The sequence below is a fragment of the Meriones unguiculatus genome (assembly GCF_030254825.1).
Source record: "Meriones unguiculatus strain TT.TT164.6M chromosome 13 unlocalized genomic scaffold, Bangor_MerUng_6.1 Chr13_unordered_Scaffold_39, whole genome shotgun sequence".
In the NCBI taxonomy this organism is placed as follows: Eukaryota; Metazoa; Chordata; class Mammalia; order Rodentia; family Muridae; genus Meriones; species Meriones unguiculatus.
In genome coordinates this window covers 1,652,181-1,658,018 of record NW_026843648.1, presented here as the reverse complement: position 1 = coordinate 1,658,018, position 5,838 = coordinate 1,652,181, and positions in this window count along the sequence as shown.

The following is a 5,838-nucleotide window of genomic DNA, read 5'->3' as shown; positions in this document are numbered from 1 at the left end:
CAGATAGGGACCGCTGGTCTCCAGCGTGTTGGGGAGTGGGGTGTGGTTTTGCCAAATCCCCAAAGCTTGGAGACCTGGACAAGTGGATCCCCACGGGGATCCACTGTAGAGCATACCCCATGTCCCAGGTCTAACTCATGTACCCTGCTGTATCTCACCTGAAATCTGTGGGCCAGGGTCCTAGGACTTGAGTTGGAGACCTCTGGAAGCCTGGCACTCCGGCTTCCTTTGCTTTGCTTGTCACCAACCTGACCAGCCCAAAAGCCTCTGGGTGCCTCTCTGCTCCAAGAAGAGAAAATTAGCAGAACCAGGCAGAGTGCCGCCAAGATGCTCCCCCTCCTGTCACTGCAATTCCTTCTGCTCCAGGGCTGTGCAGCTGGCCCGTTTGAAAACCCTCAGCTTCTTGCTCCTTTCCAGGGTATCTGAGCATCTGCACAGAATGAAGCTGGTTTCCATCATCCTGATGTTTCTGGGTTCACTCGCCTTTCTAGGCGTGGATGCTGCACAGCCATAGGATGTGTCCTTGCAGTGAGTTTGGGGCAGTGCTTTCTTCAGTCCTAATACATGGCGGTCATGGAACAATGAGGGATGGTCTGGAGGGGTTAGAAGGAAGTGGAGATGGGAGCTGGCCGGGACATCCCTTGAACTCAAGCAAACGCATCTGCTTGTGTTTTCTAGGTGGGATAAGCGGGCGCTAAGCAATGGAGAGATGGAACTGCAGGCATCCAGCACCAATTCCTCGGGACTCGCTGGTGAGGAGAAAGTTTCTACCTCAACTCTTGTTCTGGTCCAGGTCAAGGAGAGCACATCTAAATCCCCACAAGCCAGGTAACTATGTCCTCTTCAGAGGATGTGCTCCCTCTACTACTCTGGCCCCAAGAGGATTGTCCAGGCAGAACTGCAGCTCTAGTGAGGGAGCAGGTCACAGATCCCTCAGGTTCTGTATGACCTTGGTCCCAGGTGGTTAGGACCAAAGCCCTGGTTGGTTAAGTTTCAAGAGTCTTTTCTCCACAGCACTTCCAGCATAGCCCATATTGCATTCAAATGCTACCACCCAATAATGAACCCAGCTCTCCTAGCTCTCCATGCTGCTTAGGGACCTGCATACTGCAGAAATTGGCCCAATGAATCTACCAGTTGACAGACAAAAGTAAGGACGCTGTTGCCACCCAAAACAAGATCAGCCCTCAAGGCTATGGTCGTCGGCGCTGGCGTTCCCTGACAGAAGTCCTCCAGGCCCAGACTGTGGTGTCCTCCCAATAGCAGACACAGGGAACGGCACCTTCCGGGGACAGGTGGCATCATTGAACAGTCCAGCGAGTGTCCCATTGGTGCCTGCTTCACATGGGGCAGATTGACACAAATAAACCTGCAGAGATCTGCCTGGCTGCTCCTAGGGGAGGCAGAGGAACCCAAGATCAAGGCAGGCTCACTACACAGACTGAGAAGCACAGACTACTTTTTGGACAGGGGTCTGAGTCACTACCTTGCCCGATCACAAACTGGTTTCTCAAAGGGCTTAATAAGCTTCATTACTACTTGAACTTCCCAAAACGCAGTGAGGAAAAGTGCAATTCTTGTTGTACAACCAAAGGTAACTATCATATTTATGTTTGTTGCTGTTGGTGGGTTTTTTTTGTAACTTCAAATACATACATACATTTTTGTACATTATATATTGTATTAAGGGCATGTTAAAGCAAATTATATTGTCACCATCCTTTATTTTAAGACATGAATGTCTCAGTGAGGTTTAAGGTTGTTTGGCTCTCTCTCTCTCTCTCTCTCTCTCTCTCTCTCTCTCTCTCTCTCTGTGTGTGTGTGTGTATGTGTGTGTGTGTGTGGTGAAGAGCTCCTGATTACCACCTGTGAAGAAGAAAAGATATTATGTCTCTTATAATCTATTTACTTAAAATATATGATCTGGGAAAAAACAAACCAATAAACTGTGTCAATGCTGATTCATTCTCAGTTTATGAATCTATGAAGGGGTGGACTTGGTTTGGGTTTGCTTAGGAGTGCTGGGGTTTGCTTCTTGTTTTGGGAAGACTGAACTGCAGTGTGGGTGCAAGCCAACATCTCTGTGCAAGGCCTTATCAGTCATGAGCTCTGTTGTCCATCTGGATACACAAAGCATGTATCCTGGGTGGGAGTTCACCACCTTGTGTGGTGGCCAGACCAGGTGGGTTAGGGTGAGCCCCAGTAGTTAGGCAAGCCTGGGCTTCCTAGTTTGCACAACACAGTACCCAAGAGACAGCTCACAACTCTGTAACTTCAATCATGGGGAACAGACATTCTCTTCTGGCCTCCACTGATATTGAGCATTTACTTGGTAAATACACTGGCAAAACTTAGGCACCTAAATTAAATCAATTTGAATTGTTAAAGAAAAAGATTATATACATGTGAAGAAAATAAGTTTTACATTAGTGAATCACATGTGTGTAAGTCTTTTCAGAATTTTCATTGCCTTGTCCTCCAGGAGGACAGAAGACTACATCTGCTGTCAGGGATCTGGAAATACAGGTAGTTCTGAGCCATTCGATTTGAGTGCTAGGAATTAAACTGGGTTCACAAGAGGAGCAGTACCACTATCTAGCTCCCAGTGATGTTATTATAATGCAGAGGATGAAGATGCTGTATTAACCCTTCTGTCTCCTAGCACTTGAATGTGATAAAATCCCTGATAAATGGCTGGTGAATATTTCAATGGTTTTCTGCTCCTTTGTAAATGGACTTTCCACATTGCTTCTTACTTTCATTATTACCACAGTTCTCTTGATGTGAGTAGATATAACAAAAGTAAATATAACAAATCAGACAGATCAAATTAGAAAAAATCTATAATTTGAGATATAGTCTACCTTTTTGAATCATTTTGAGATAGGATATTTTAACATAGCCAGGGCTGTTTTAGAACCCAGTCTTTGGAGAACTGCATGGTGGCACACACTTGTAATCTCAGCACTCAGGGAAGAAGAAGCAGGCAGATCTCTCTTTGAATTTGGAGCCATCCAGGTCTACAAAGTGAGCCTATAACAGCCGAGGCTATGCCAGGAAATTCTGTCTCAAAAACAAACAAACAAACAAACATACAAAGAACTCACTCTGTGGACCAAGTGGGCTTCAACCTCAGAGAAATTAGCTTTCCACTGACTCCCAAGTCTAAGATGACAGGAATGCACTTCTGAACCAAGCTTGGATATGTTTTTAAAATGGCCTATATTTGAATCAAGGAAAGAAATGGTAAAATAATATGTACAAAGGAACCATTATTCTTTTAATGAATAGTAAAAATGCTTCAAATTCTATATTTACACTTGCAAATAATTTCTGATGTTGTCAATACGTGGCTTCTTTCCCTTGCTATGTTAACTTCATCCATTTAAAATGTTTGATGGTGTTTATCTGTATAGACTTATGCCACAGGGTGTACATGCCATTGAGAGGACCACTTATTGATGTTTATTATCAACATCCCCTATGTGAGTCTCAACATAAAACACAGTCTTTTGGCCAGTGACCACACTGGCCCCTTTTAGGTTTAAAAATTATTTATGTATGTGCTAGTGTGTGAGTTTGCACATACAACAGCCCAAGTATAGAAATACTAGAAAAATTTGTAAGAGTAATATGACTACTCAAATATTGAACTCAAATCATCAGGCTTAGCACCTACCTTACACAATGAGACAATTTTCTGACATTAACTTGTAGTTATGAGAAAGTGTTATAAACAAGACTTTACTCCTACGAATGAGCTAACACATTCCAAAACTTGACAGCAGTATATCATTTTCAATTGCAGATCACATTTATTATTCAAATAATTTCATTTTCTTCCAACCTCAGATGATGTTTTTTTAATTTTTATTAATTACAATTTATTTACTTTGTATCCCCCCCATAAACCTCCTCCCCTCCTAATCCCACCTTCCCTCTCCCTTCTCCACACATGCCCTTCCCCAAGTCTGCTACATAGGGGAGGTCTTCCTCTCCTTCCTTCTGATCCTAATCTATCAGATCACATCAGAAGTGGTTTCATTGTCATATTCTGTGGCTTGGTAAGGCTGCTCCTTCCTCAGGGGGAGGTGATCAAAGAGCAGGTCATCAGTTCATGTCAGAGATAGTCCCTATTCCCATTACTATGTAACCCACTTGGACAATGAACTGCCATGGGCTACATCTGTGCAGGGGTTCTAGGTTATCTCCATGCATGGGACTTGGTTGGCGTATGAGTCTCAGGAAAGACCCCGGTGCTCAGAATTTTTGGTTCTGTTGCTCTCCTTGTGGAGCTCCTGTCCTCTCCAGATCTTACTTTTTTCCCACTTCTTACATAAGATTCCATGTACTCTGCCCAACATTTGGCCATAAGTCTCAGCATCTGCTTTGATAGTCTGCAGGGCAGAGCCTTTCAGAGCCCTCTGTGGCAGGTTCCTAACTTGTTTCCTGTTTTCTTCTTCTTCTTCTGATGTCCATCCTCTTTGCCTTTTTGGATGGGGATTGAGCATTTTAACCAGAGTCCTCCCTCTTGATTAGTTTCTTTAGGTGTACATATTTTAGTAGGTTTATCCTATATCATATGTCTATATGAGTAAGTATATACCGTGTGTGTCCTTCTGCTTCTGGGATAGCTCACTCAGGATGATCCTTTCCAGTTCCTACCATTTATCTGCAAATTTCATGATTTCCTTGTTTTTCATTGCTGAGTAATATTCCATTGTGTAGATGTACCACAATTTCTGTATCCATTCTTCAGTTGAGGGGCATCTGGGTTGTTTCCAGCTAGTGCTTGTGTGACCTGGGATCTCTTCTGGGTTATGTCTGGGTGACCTGAGTGTAGACCCAACTGTTTCCCAGACTGTGGAGTTTCCTTTCACCTGAGAAACACAATCACTGTTGTTTTAGGGCTCAGAGTTGAGTCTCTTGGTCACTGTATGGAAAATGTTGTCCTGCTCCTCAGACGCAGTGTTCTCCTGGTGCTGCCAACTTGTCCTGACAATATGTTTTAATCTGAATAGAAGACAGTATTTTACTGATATAATATTTCAACTAAGTTTATTTGAGTATCAGTGATGTCAGTGGAGAATGTTTGTGGTATACGAACTGGCAACGTGAAAATAAATGCCAAAAAGCTGTCATCAATTATTCACATCTTTGTCATGGCCTAAGAACCCATATTCACATTACACTTGCACACACAAAATGTTTTTTTTTAAATAAATCTCATTGCTGTTACACTATCTAACACCTCTAGATAATTCTCTTAGAAGGCAGTGCGTTAAGATGATGCTCCACATAGTAACTAATAGGAACATGAGGAAGCAAGGAACTTCAAACAGTACACACATACATATATGCTAATAAGCATTTTAAAATTAACATTGGTAAAATACGTTGACAAAACAGAACACATTGGGAGAATATCTTCCACCCTTGGACTTGTACTGAGAAGGGTGACACATGAGAATCAAGACTTCAAATGTAGCCTTAACTAGTTACTAACTTACATGCCAGATTTAAACAAACATCTCAATGGGATTTGTAAACAATATGAAAAACAAATGCACCATGCTTTCTTAGAGACCCCTCCTTGAAAAGTATGATCACACACTGTGACCTAGATGATGAGTATCCCATTCTATACATTGTGGCAGAAAAATAACTATCACCAAGTGGAAATCCAATAGAAGATAAACAGTAGCCACAGAAGTAATGTGAATAGATTTGTTACATATATAGCAAACTTTGATACCTTTTTCCAGTGTTTCAAAATACAGGCCACAACCACAATTGGCGATCTCCAACTTTACATTTAAGTAAACATTGTCAATAATT